This window comes from Lissotriton helveticus, chromosome 4_1, assembly GCF_964261635.1.
Source record: "Lissotriton helveticus chromosome 4_1, aLisHel1.1, whole genome shotgun sequence".
NCBI classification, from domain to species: Eukaryota; Metazoa; Chordata; class Amphibia; order Caudata; family Salamandridae; genus Lissotriton; species Lissotriton helveticus.
This window is the reverse complement of record NC_136063.1, coordinates 2,056,939,977-2,056,954,290: the sequence shown is the minus strand read 5'-3', so window position 1 is coordinate 2,056,954,290 and position 14,314 is coordinate 2,056,939,977.

Here is a 14,314-nt window from a genome sequence, read left to right as displayed (position 1 = left end):
GAGAGAATATGGGTGAAGGGTAACACGTTTGCCAAGACCTATATTATAGTACCTATATGGAATATAACACCCACTCCTCTTCCGAATGGATGACATACTTTTAAGTTCTACACGTACTACTAGATGTTCTAGATATGTGTATGCAAATATACAAAACTTTAATTTGTTATTGTGTTAAAAGCATTCGATAAAAATGTGTTTTCCTAAATATTCTAAAAAACATTTTGCTAAAAAGGGAAAGTATTAGAAATTGACAGATAGGCTATTGCTCTAATATGTCCATAGGTATAGTCCGAACTACTACAAGTATTTTGAAAGCCATACATGTGTAAAAGGAATGTCAATTTAGATATAGTGTTTCAGTTTTCTGTTTTGTTTTTAAAAAGCCGAATATCTTCCCAGCACATGACGGGCCAAATGAGTCTAATTTGTATGTGACCTGGCTGGTAGATGCAGCATTCTCGTTGCTTGCTTCCACAGTTGGCGGTCCCTGTAACACCTCGCAGATTATGTCTTTTGAGCACAGATAATTTTCCGTACGGTCCACAGCGTTGCTGAGGCAGCCTGTGTAGCCGATGTCTGTACCAGCAGGTGCTGATGTTACCTGCGGTGGCTCTAAGATTGCTGACATCAACATGGGAATACACTGAGGACACTGCAAAACATGGGCCATTATCGGGTCCAGTAATGCATCAACGTCCGGTCGTGCACATGATGGAAGGGTCAGGCAGAGATCCAATATGCATTCTTCTCCGCAAAACAAGCATCAGAGGACAGGTAAGATGCAGTCCATCCAGACTGGTCTAAAGTAAAAGAACCAAGAAGCACTTAGTTCCCTTAGGTGAGGTGTACCTAGAAGTTGTACCATGCGATCACTATATTTTCTCTCCAGGAGTACTGTTTTCATCTCCTTGGTGACTGAGGTGTCCATTGCGTAGCAGAAACACGAAAATCAGGATACCTGCTATTAGAAACAGTCCTCCAAAAATGCTTCCCATCACGGACTGTATAAAGTTTGGAATAACTCAGAGGAGCGTCTGAAAAGTGCTTAACAGTCCAGAACCTAGGTTCTTAAATAGTCTGTCATATCAGACATGCTTAAGATATGATTTACCATTTCTGGGAAATGGAAAGAGCAATTTGTACGTATAAGTGCCTGTATCTCTACTGAAGTCCTTGCTAATTGGAGATCAAAAGTCTCTCGAGGAGAGGTTAAGGGCCTGGATTTCTGTGTAAGCATGTCTTTCATTCTGCTCAAATGATCAAACCGTATTAATGAAATGTTTAATGAAGGCCATAGCAGTGCCTCCCTGACTGTATGTGTTGAGGGTAACAAGACTTGCATACATCAAGTAACCCTGGAACTTATAGTTGCCAGATATGCATACCACAACAACCTTGATTTTTTGGCCTCAAGTAATTCCCATTCGAAAGTAGTTTGAATACTTGAGTGGCAGCTGGGGCCTCTAAGTGACAGGACAAGTTTCCTTCTGAACCATTGCAGGCCCCATGAAGCATTATATCCTGGCATATAAGTGATCCACTTAATGTATTCTCGCAGTTAGTACTGCTAAGAAACACTTATTTTTCCCAGTCCGGCAACGAATTCTGTACGGCAATTTCCAAGATTCCTTGATGAATTCCTTACCCATTTCCTCATATATGCCTGCCTGCATTTGTTTGAGACAATAATTGGAATTGAAAAGCTGTAACCGGGAGAGTTATGCGGCCACGTATTAACCATTCTGTGGACGGTAATTCTGCCACTGTAAATTAATGTGCCAGTTTTTCAACGAGCAGCATTGTATAATTTCCTCCCCTCTGAGACATTTCTATTTGTTTCTCTCAGATTGTACGAAGAAAACAGAGACGCGCTGTTTATAAAGCGCCATGGCACATTGCCTGCACGCAAATATTGCAGCGTCCAGCTTAACAACATAATAGAACGCAATTGCGATTGCCCGTGTTGTAGTATGGACAAGGCTTGCTCTAGTACATCGATAGCAGAAGATACAATGTTGCCCAGAGAATATATCCTGGATGCTAAGATTGTTAACCCATTATCGACCACTGATAGAACTTTGTCTAGATTTAGATTTAGACAATTGACTTCTCGTAATCTTTCTGCGGCCTCTTGTTGAGAGATTTTCCATATTTCATTATAGACAGCATATAAGAAACATTTTCGACATGGTTTCCTAGGACCTAATAAAAAATCCCACAGGTCCACATCCCCTGTAAGTAAGGATAAGTGTTGTTTCACCTCTGTGAATGTTGAGGTTTGCAGCCAATCAAGGCATAACTTTCCAACACTGTACGATATCACTACCCCTAGGAGTTGTCTTTGCACATATCATTGATTTGGCCTATTAATACTAAATCCTTTAGTTTTACCCAAGAATCTTTCTTGATAGGTATTGGTGTCTATGGGCCAAACCAACCATTCCTTCCAATCGGGGTGGATCTATTGCTTTGCAAGATGTCATCTAGTGTAACCACTTTTTGTGATGACACATTCTCCTCAGTGTGTGATGGTGCTGGCACCCGAGATGTATTCAGGTCTTTATTCCTGGCTAACCCAAGACAAGTTGTTTGTTGCACTGTTTCATTCAAGAACATTATTCGTTGTAGAATAAGACATGCTCTAAAAAGTGCCTCTGTTCTCTGAACTTGCCAGTCGCTACTACCCCAGACTGATTTTAAGTTTATCGTGTCTTTCCATAGGTTGAATCCCTGTTATGACAACTTGTCAATAAAGGAAGCAGAATAGATCTGTTTGGTGTTTGTCAACATATTTTTCTGTGATGGTATAGGTGCACCCTTATAGTAATATGAGGCTGGGTCTGACGTGTTAAACCCTGAAAAATATAGATATTTTTGGTACAACTGTTTTAGAACTGCTTTTAGGTGGTTTTGGGCAATGTTCCCATTGGTGATATGTGAAAACAGTCCTAGGGTTAGCAGATTTATGCAGAAAATAATGACCATAATGTTGACAGCAATACAGTTTTTCAAATTCTGACCTGTCTTCTAACATTTCATGATTAGATAAAGCAGCAGATTTCTCTACATCAGAAAACATATTATTTACAGCTCCATAATCCCAATTATTGGAAAATGTAATTGAGGTAATGATATCGCTTAATGATATTTTAAATAAATGTGGTATTTCAAAAGTTCAGCTCGACCAAATATATCAAATCAACCTTGTCCCATACTATACCATCAGGTATAGGAAGTGCTAAATGTTCACTGATAACAGGCCTCTTCTTTCACGATGTGATGATAGGTGTGGTTTCAGAATCATATTCTCTTTTTGTGCCGCGGGGCTTTCTCGGAGATAAGTTCCATTAATAAGCATACTAAAAACAATTACTAGGCCTATCCAGAAAAGAAAGAAATGTATTCCTGTAGATACTGAGAGTTCCACCCAAGGTGAAACCAGGTAAGTCTTTTTTAGAAAGTTCAGAAAGTCTTTAAATCTTTGTAGACAAATTTTTTGGGCTGGCGTTGTTTCAGGTTTGCTTGGATCTAACGAAAATGTGTCAAAGTCAATGAAATAGTCAGATGCAGTTCGATCAATTTTCGGTAGCTCCGCAGGTTTTGTGGAAACTGTAGTTTGCTCTTATTGGGGCATGTTGATGTAGATATCCGTGTTTGGTCAAATTGAAATTTGTCTTTCAGTGGAGTTCTCATTTTGAAATTCAGTCTCAAGAGGAACAAGTTCCATTGCAATGTTGCTTAGTCCTTCATTCTGTGTAGGTGACCCTTCAAATTTGATGAGTCTTTCTGTTTGAACTTCTTGTACAGTTGTGAAAGGAGGGGGTCTGTTACTTCGGAGTCCATGTGACCTACTACTCAGTATTGGCCACATAGTGTGGTTTGATTAGGGGCAAATTGTTTCTCCTTATCACAGGATAGAGGTGGCAGAAGTACAGTTATTGGCCCTTTAACTGCTAGGACAGGTACAGGCTTTCTGTATGATGGTCCACATTTTTTTTTGTCCGCTATTTTCTCTTGACTAGATCTCTGACTTTAGAGATCCAGACAGGTCTTGACATGACACTTTTTTCTTCCTCAGTGGCATTCTTCTTTAAATTGATATTACTCTGTTGTTCCCTTGTTTTGTTCAGGTCCTGTAAAACAGCCAAATGTTTATGGATGTTAAAAGGTTTTTTATCTGCCTCTGTGCCTTCACATTCAAGATCAGGTACCCACATTCTTGTCCCAAATAGGACCTCTTAAGGATGGACCCCCTTAGAGAGCTTCTTGGCTGATTATTTAACGCCCTTTGTACGCCACACAGTTTTACTAAATTTCCACAGAGACAGAGCCTAATACTTTAGCTGTTAAAGCTTTAAGTCCTGGTTTTTCCTCTCCACAACTGAATTTCCCTTGGGATGGTATGGAAAGGGGTATCGCAATGCTACACCCAGACTTCCCATAGCTTCCTTGTAAGCCCTAGAGCTAAACTCGGGGCCATGGTCAGAATGAAGTGTGCTGATTGCGTATGTTCCTATAAAGACTCTCAAATCTTTTCAAACAGTTGGAGCATCTGCCAAGCGCTGAGGCCCACCCATGGAAACCTAGAGCAGGAATCCACTGCAACCATGATATACTTGTAAGCCCTATCAGATTGGAAGGGGTCGCAGTGGTCCTAGTAAACACACACTAGTGGTTTATCTGATATTATTAATGACATCTGCACTGGACGTGTTACGCTGGTGCCTTTCATCTGCTGTGAGATGTCACATTTCAAGGCATAGGGGCCTATTAGTATGGCGGGCGGTGGCGGAAAATACCTTTTACCACACGCCAGCAGCGGTCCTCACATCTGCCATATTGGTATGACCAAACATAGCGCATTTCCCGTCCTCCGCGGTGCGACGCGAACTGCTATCAAAGTGTGCCCGCAATGGCGGTGGTGTGAGCCAATGGAGACTCTCCGCCGTGCAGAATGACGACCGCTCCGCTCCACAAATTAGGATGCCCCAAACAACCAGTTGCACCGCAGTGGAGGAACCACCCAACCAGAGAAGGTGGAAGCTCGACAGCAGAGCGCGAAACCAGAGTCCCGGTCCCTTTTACCCGGTCACAACCACCCTACACGTCTTTACGGTGCTGTATCTGATATATCACCAGCAACTCATGGACCATAGCGGATGCTGCCGCAAGTATGCAATAACACAACCCTGCACACAACCAGAACACAAATCTCATGGGCTGATACAGGGTCCCTATCAACATCAGACACCCTGGTGGGGACAGGAACACATCCACAAGTGTACTCACACATAACCTCCCTGGTACCAAGTCACCCCTCCGCATCCAGTTTTACAGGATCTTGCTGTAATGTCCCGGTCACGTCACCGCAGCAGTGAAGACAAGGGAATACATGTGGACAATGCAGAAGGCAGGGCCAGCGCCAGGCATGGGCAGGGCACAAAGCCCACAGGGCCACACCTCCACCATCCACACACTAGCCACCCACCTCTGAAGGGACTTGCCATGTGCCCCTCCTGTGCACCCCCATGCACAACAACAATTCAGGTAAATCCACATCCTGCACCACACACCAAACAACTTGGGAGACATCCACAGCAGGAGTGGCTGCAGAGGAACACACAGTACAGAAGGACAGGGCCAGGGCAACACACCCACCACCAACAACACCACACTCATGGCAAGAAAACTGAGTACAAGCACTAAATGAACACACACACATACAAGAAACACACATTCTACTGGACACACAGCCTGCCAAGTCACACAGACATACCCCACACTGAAACACAGACTCATACACAGACCACACGCCACCAGCAATGGAAAGCCAAAGTGAGGTGCACCCAAATGGTAGGCCAAGGAGATAACCACCAAGCATGTGTACATCACATGCAAGACAAGGAACATAGAACAACACCCTCAGCCCATCAAAGCACATATTGCTGGCACAGTGAGTGAATTCAAACCACAGTCAACTCAGTGCAACAACCCAGGGAGACAGCAAAGCAACCCATATATAGGCACATGGATAAAAGGAAGGCCCTGAAGTCAAACTGTGAAAAGCCACACATATGTATACAACTACTTCACGGGAGTATGTCAGCAGCACAACACACACGGCCCATTGACACACTCCATGACAGTCAAACACAAGTAGGAATCTACACTTATACCCCCCTCACACCTGCAGAACATAACACCAGTGTCAAACACACAGAAGGGTGTCAATAATGTCCATAAACAAAAGGAATCCACTAACTTGGGTTCGGTGATCCCTACAGTGGTGGGGAGCAACCAGTGTTGTTTAAATACCCCTCACACACCAAAAGGCCCCTTGGTGTCATGCTTCAACATTTTTGGGGGGAACCCACGAGCCAGGTATTTTTTATTTTTCGTTTTTTCACCTCACCACTCACATTGTATCACCCTCACACACACCGACACATAGTTCACTTGCAAGTGCTCCTACGTAGTCGTGAGTCGCAGCACGCCGCATTCCGTAGAGGTTTGCGAAGACCCCGATGATGAAGCATGACACCAAGGGGCCTTTTGGTGTGTGAGGGGTATTTAAACAACACTGGTTGCTCCCCACCACTGTAGGGATCACCGAACCCAAGTTAGTGGATTCCTTTTGTTTATGCATATTTCCAGGGGAGACAGAATCCACTTTTCCTCTCCCTCCCCCCTTTTGTTTATTACGTCAATAATGTCCAGTCAATACACAAACAAACAATCACACTCCCTGGGGTAGCCACAACAATTACACACACACAGGGATGCCAGAACCAATGTCTGCACAAAAACAAAAGACAAACACATAACTCAACTGAAATACATTCAGAAGCAAGCAAGAACAGACATACCCTGTGCAGCAAAATTGTGGAAAGGCAATGGGATCAGAGACATAATAGGAGAGCACAACCTCATCAGTCAGAAACAATGCACAGACAACATACCAAACACAGACAAGATGTACACCATCACAGAAACCACAGCCACATCAAGCAAACAACAGATGCACACGCATAAAATTCACATAGCAAACACAACAGGACATCTGGGGATGCACTCCAGGCAATGACAAGGCAACATACACCCACAGCACTGCATGCACAACAAGCAGGGTGTGCACACCAAGCATACCAGTCCCACACAGATATGAGTGATACAACATGAACCCAGACAACACTAATCCGCACAGCACAAAGACATCATCACACTCAGGAAGTGAAGCAGTACCACAGCAAACCCACATACACCCAACAAAACACCAACAGATGCACAAGTCTGGGACAGAAAGGTAGAAGCAACTTGACCAGAGGACTGTGCAGCACAAACAGTTGAAGTGCATATGAGCAACCATGACTGCTAAACAGCACAAGAACATCACATATAACCAATTGGGGAAATATCCTGAGTGGCACATTGCTCCTGGGCAAAGAACTGCACCACAAATCAAGATATAGGGAGGTTCACACACATGCAAACCAAGGAGACAGCTGACATCAAAGTGAAGTGTTGTGCACGTCAGTAGTGGACATGGCAGGAGTGTACCATACAAAAAATATAGGGAGTGCAGACTCACAATGGGTAGGCATCTGAAGCACAGATTGGGGATAGTATGACACCACACACAACATGCCATACTGGAGGCAATAAAGCACCATGTGACAGCAATGCATGAGAAAACACAACCACCATGTGACTAGGATGACTGGCCATCACAAGATGACCATACACCCACACTGGTGGGCACACATAAAGTAAGAACACACATACATGATGACCCTGGCCAGCCTGCCTGCAATCCTGTGGATAGAATCCCACTTTGTGCTGGCAGTGCCCCCCAACCTGACATGTGTACAATATAGCCAACATGAACAAATTCTGTAAATGATAACGGCATTCCATATACAAATGACATGAATGCCCCCACAAGTGCCAGAGTCAGGGATAACTTAAGTCTCTGTCACCCCTGTGAAAAATAGAATGAGTGAGACAAGCCATTGGCAATCTTGAAGTGGCACACAGAGCATGTGGCACAGTAAACCATATACACACAGAAAACAAAATGTATTCATTAAGGGCACTGACTAAACAGACAACAGGAGCAACACATATTGCACAGATAGGCACCAAGAGTAGAGAAGAGCAAGGTGCAACATGCAAGAGTATGTACATGAGAAGCTGCACAGGCAAGGGGAAACAGCAGGGCCTGTGGCCAGTCCAAGGTGCAGAGTATGTACATGAGAAGATGCACAGGAAATAGTTGAACACGCAAAGAGCAACAAGGCCAGTGGCCAAAACGAAGTGCAGAGCATGTCCATGAGAAGCTGCAGAGGCAAGGGAAAAACAGCAAAGCCAGTGGCCAGTAGTTCAAGGTGCAGTATGTCCATGAGAAGCTGCACAGGCAAGGGGAAGCAGCAAGGCCAGTGGCCAGTCCAAGGTGCACAGTATGTCCATGAGAAGCTGCACAGGCAAGGGGAAAACAGCAAGGCCAGTGGCCAGTCCAAGCAGCAGAGTATGTCAATGAGAAGCTGCACAGGCAAGGGGAAACCAGCAGTGAACAACAAGGCTAGTGGGCTGGGCAAAGTGCAGACTGGATCATGAGAAGCTGCACAGGCAAGGGATACACAGCAGTGAACGACAAGGCCAGTGGGAAGGACAAAGTGCAGAGTGAGTCCATGAGAGGCTGCACAGGGCATGTGTGCGACTGTACCACAGTAAGGGGGGTAACAATGGGCAGTACAGGCCCGCTGTGTAAGACAGATGTGTGAGGGTGACTACCACTCAGACTTGGCTGTCAGTCGGACTAGGAGCTGGCTGTGTGTCAGGGACAGTTGGAGCACTTGACTGGGGAGAGAGAGGCCCAGCTGAGCTAGAGCTATCAGTGTCCTGGGAAGCCGGAGGGCTGCTTGAACAAGGTGGTGTAGTGGCACATGGAGGTGGAGTCATGCTGATGTGAGACATAGTGTGGGTGGGAGATTGTGGAGGGGTGCCTTTACACTTCTTGGGAATTCTAAATGCTTCCCTGGCTTGGGATCAATGTGAATTGGTGTGGACACAACAGGCACACTCACCACCAAAGCTGCATCAGGTGGAGACACTGGCACTGCCTCTGGGGACGTGCTGGATCCAGCGGTACACGTTGCCTGGCCTTGCCTTTGCCCCTTCATCCCCTTTTTACCAGGTGTTACCCCATACAGTGCCCTCCTTCCCCTGCTTCTCTGGGCTTGGAAACAGGAGTCGAGGTGGTGAGTGAATCTGTCTTGAAGCCCTTCTTATGTGTACCCATGGCATGCACCACCTTCTTGGTGGGCACAGAAACTGTCTGCTTGTCTTTGTGAGATGCTTTAGGGACAGGAGAGTCCTTGGCTGGGGATGCCTCTGAGGCATGTGAGCCTGAGGTCTGCGTCTTTGCTTTTTGGCTCCTGGTGTCGCCTGATGAGCTTTTGTGTTTGCGCTCTCGGGTGGCTTTAGTCTTCTGTGGGGATGGTGTCTGTGCCCTGGACCGCTTGGGCTGCTGCTGCTGTGTGCTTCATGTGCTGTTTCGTAACCTTGAGGTCTGTGGAGCGTGTTCACTATCGTCAGACATGGCCACTGGAAGGGGGTGGACAAAGGGACTGGAGCTGAATTCTAAGTTTGTGCCAGTTGAAGGGCTGCCATCACTGCGGAGGACAAAAACTGGACAGTCCAGTGCAGCCCGCCCATGTCTGAATGTATGCCCTCCATGAAAGCAACCACCTGTGCCAATTTTTTGTCGTGGTCTATGAATGCATTGAGGAGAGCTGTCTGGCCCACACACAGCTGGCACAAAAGGTCCACAGACTCAGCACTGATGGCATAAGGGGAACAGGTGCAGAGGCACCGGTGCCTGGGGTGAAGGACACTATTCCCCTCTTACTGGTGCGAACACAGGCAGCTCTAGAGGAAGCAGCTGGGAGGGTGGGCACTGTTCGCTGTGTGGTGGAAGATGAGGCAGAGTTCCGGTTCACTGTGCCCGCCAACATGGATGTGTCACCACTGGCATCAGATGACGTTAAACTTTGTGTCTCTGGTTGTGATTCCTCCAGCAGACTCCTGTCCCCCTCCGAGGCTCTGGTCACTTCTGTGTCACTGTGCTCATCTACAGCTGTTGTGCTTGATTCCCCACCACTGGTGTCCGTCCCCTGTCCCTCCATGACCACGGGAGATGCTGCATAAGATGGGAAAGTAGGGTCAGTTCAGTGACAGCAACAGATCAAACATATGCAAGCCAAGCATCCCTGAAGATGACTAACTCTACGTGTTGCACACCACCCTGTGCAATAACATTGTGCAAATACACTTCTTCTGACTCAAAGAATGTGTGTAAACAAGAAAAACAGGCATACGTGAGCCAGGTGATGACCACGCAGCACTACATCCTGCTGGTGGCTCCGTTCAACCAAACACACAAATAACTCTGAGCACACCTGGGGCTATAATGGGTTGGCACACAACATGTTGCCACTGACAGATCTGGATGGAGCAGGAGGGGACAACACAGAAACAGACTACAACATGACCACAATAGCCATGAGCCCATGCCACTCACCATGTTGTACTTTGGGGCACAAGTATGGATGCACATTGGTGTCAGATGTCTAAGCCTCCCAAATCTGAGGTCAGTCAATGCACGCATTGATGAAAGCACACTCAGATTTGGCACACTGCTGTTCCCTTTCATGGGATTTCCCAGACTACCCCAATGCAGAGAATACCTGAAGACCACGACTCAGAATGCTACGGAAATGCACATTAACTCAAATTACTTTAGTAAGTACAGGTAGGGCAAATGTGTGACAGCTGCACCAAGCACAGCGGCCACTTATAAACCACTGCATCACACTACTAACATCACATAAGCCAGCGCTGCCACAGGCTCTGTAAAAATGCAGCCACTCACAGCCAAAATCACGCTTCCAAAATACTCACCCGTAGCTTGCTGCTGATGCTCCTTCAAACGTGCATCCAGCTCAGGCTGTGTCATGGCCAAGATGAGGCCCATTAGTGGTGTCATGCTCTGCCGTGCCAACCGCCCAGTGCGAGGGAACAGCCCCAAGGTCTGGTCCGCCACGTTCTTTGTCAGGTGGCTGATGTCGTCCCACCTCTTGTGGCAGTGGTTGCGCCGGCGGTTTGAGACACCTAGTGCCCGCACCTTGGACACGATGGCCCTCCACATGGCCTTACACTGGTGTACCTTGAGCTGCACGCATGAGAGGTAAGAGCGGGAAAACATCAGTGACACAGTGTTATGTACCTACATCTCTTAGTACAGTAGCATGATATAAACTCATCCCAAATCCACAGATATGTCTAACATAGACAAGAATGCATCTCACATGGAACATATGCATGGGAAAAGCAGATGTAAATGCTTGCAAGTGTGAGGGGGGACACAGTCCCTGCACATCTCACACACATGCAGGATGCCAGCACTGAAAGCCTTGTGTAGTCTGCACACATCTCCTGTCCATTTTTAGGTTGAACGAAACATACATCACATATCACCATGTGTTTGGGGATAGACTCACTGTGTCGAACACTGCCCAGCCCTCAATGTCCTTGCTCTGTGAATAGCTCACTGTGTCATGGTTGTCACATTGAGGGACATGATCTCACAAATCCAAAATCCTTCTCACAAGGCCGGTGGTGTGCAATCTGCAGGGCTGAGATGGCTCATAGCTGGAGTGCAATGAGAAAAGACACATGTAAAACTCTGTAAGTTAAGTGATGTGTCCTTGTCATTTTGGGAAGTGACTGTGCAGGCCAGGTGTTCTCACACTGAGATGGACAACAGGGGCACACACAGCCATTCAGCCAAGCAATCACTGTCCTGACTCCTGCATTAAGAACTTGCTGCATCACTGTATGGCTGACAAGACAACACAGCTCACTCAAATATTATTATGCAGGCAGGGAAATGTGTGGAATAGGGTACACCCGCCTTCCTCCTGGAGACAGCATGTTAGGTAGTGAATGACACCCCCCCATACTCTCAGTCACATACTGCATCCGTCCAACTACATGTGTGCCCCCCTGCACTTCCTCCACTGTTGAAGACTTACCATGACATTTGGAGCACCATATAGCCTTGGGTACTGTGTGAGAACCTCGTCCATCAGGACCTCCATCTCCTTGCTTGTGAAGGGACTCGCACAGATCTTCTCAGTCCCTGTCATCACTGTGGACAGGAGACAGCAGCGGCAGAGGTGGTTGATGAGGGGTCTCTAGCAGCAGTCCCTGGAGGCAGCAGCATATGAGGAGTTTCTGGCAGCAGTCCCTGGAAGCAGCAGCAGAAGAGGGGTCTATGCAGCAGTCCCTGGAGGCAGCAGCAGATGAGGGGTCTCTGACAGCAGTCACTGGAGGCAGCAGCAGATGAGGGGTCTCGGGCAGCAGGCTCTGGGAGCAGTGGAAATATGAGGCTCCCTCCCACACATATATAGCCCCCTGGGGTCGTTTCAGTGGTGCTAAGCTTCTGCAATTGGTGTCCAGGTCTGCCTTTTTCAAATGCATCAAATGACCGGCTCCGCGTTGGCTGAGCACGCCTACCGCGATTTCCAAAATTGCATCATGCTACAGTGATTAAGGTTCCCATTGGCTGTAAGGGCATGGTCCATGGTGGTAACACACCGTAGGGGCCAGGCGGGAGGTACCGCGGTGGTGCATCTTTCAATTACATCAAATGACCGGCTCCGCTGTGGCGGAGCACCCCTGCCACGATTTTCAAAATTGCATCATGCTACCATGATTAAGGTTCCCATTGGGTGTAAGGGCATGGTTCATGGCGGTGACACACTGCAGGGGCAAGATGGGCACTACCTCGGTGGTGCATCTTTTAATTGCATCCAATGACCGGCTCCACAGTGGCAGAGCACGCCTACCATGATTTTCAAAATTGCATCATGCTACCGTGATTAAGGTTCCCATTGGCTGTAAGGGCATGGTCCATGGCGGTGACACACTGAAGGGGCCAGATGGGCGCTACCTCGGTGGTGCATCTTTTAATTGCATCCAATGACCGGCTCCACAGTGGCAGAGCACGCCTACTGTGATTTTCAAAATTGCTTCATGCTACTGTGATTAAGGTTCCCAGTGGCTGTAACGGCATGGTCCTTGGCGGTGACACACCGCTGGGGCCAGGCGGGTGCTACAGCGATGGTGCATCTTTCAATCGCATCCAATGACCGGCTCCACAGTTGCGGAGCATGCCTACCGCGATTTTTAAAATTGCATCATGCTACCGCGATTACGGTTTCCATTGACTGTAAGGGCATGGTCCAAGGCAGTGACACACCTCTGCTGCCAGGCAGTAGCTACCTGGATTTGGGTGTCATATAAGCATGGGCGTAAAATCCGCTCCGCTCGCGGATTTTTCGGATTTTCGGCAAATCCGCAATCCGCGAACGCTCGCGAATTTGTCGAAAATCCGTGAATCCGCTCGCGGCGGATTTTTTGCTTGGTTGCGGCGCGCGGCGTGGTGCACGGCGTTCACTTTCCGTCATTTTAGCGTTTGCCGAGTTGTTTTTCTTTGCGAGTGACGCGCCATTTTAGATCTTGCTGCGTGTTCCCGCGGGAGTTTGTCGCCCGCGAATACGTACTCGCGGCTTGCCACCTTGCACAGCACACCTCGCGAGAGTTCGCAATTGCGAACATGTAGTTGCGGCGGAAAGGAACAATCTCGCACTTGCAAAATAGAGATTTTGCAATTTCGCACAAGAAAATCACCAGCAAACAGGATAAACCTTCAGAAAATTATGATTTTTATCAGAATCACTCCTCAGGTTGACATTTGCATGGCCTTTTTTTTTGCAAGGAGTCCATTTTGGGGGGGGGGGGAGGAAGGAAGTGCCCCACAGTCTCCAACTTCCTGTTCCTGTCCAGCAGGCTCCTCCCAGTGCTTTGTCCATCTCCTGGTCACTTTCATTTGGATCTGGAGCTGGAAGGATTACTTTTTGTGGGTGCTGCTGGATATTTGGATTTGAGGCCTTTTTGACTGTCTTTGGATCACTTTTGGATTAGAAATCAACTTTCACAAGTAAGTTTGTTTGGGGCATTACAGTTGCTGCAAGTACAATTTTGGAACTTTTTCAGAAAATTAAATAAATTATATTGTGGGTAGCCACAGTATCCAGTAGGACCAGGGTTGGTTATGGGTGCATGATACAACTGTTTTGTTGAATTTAAACACCATTGAGGCCATGGATGGGCTGGGATTGTGCAGATTTTATTGTTTTTTGTCGTTTTTTTGGGCCTGCTGGTGTGGCCCTTTGCCCAGGGGTGGTGA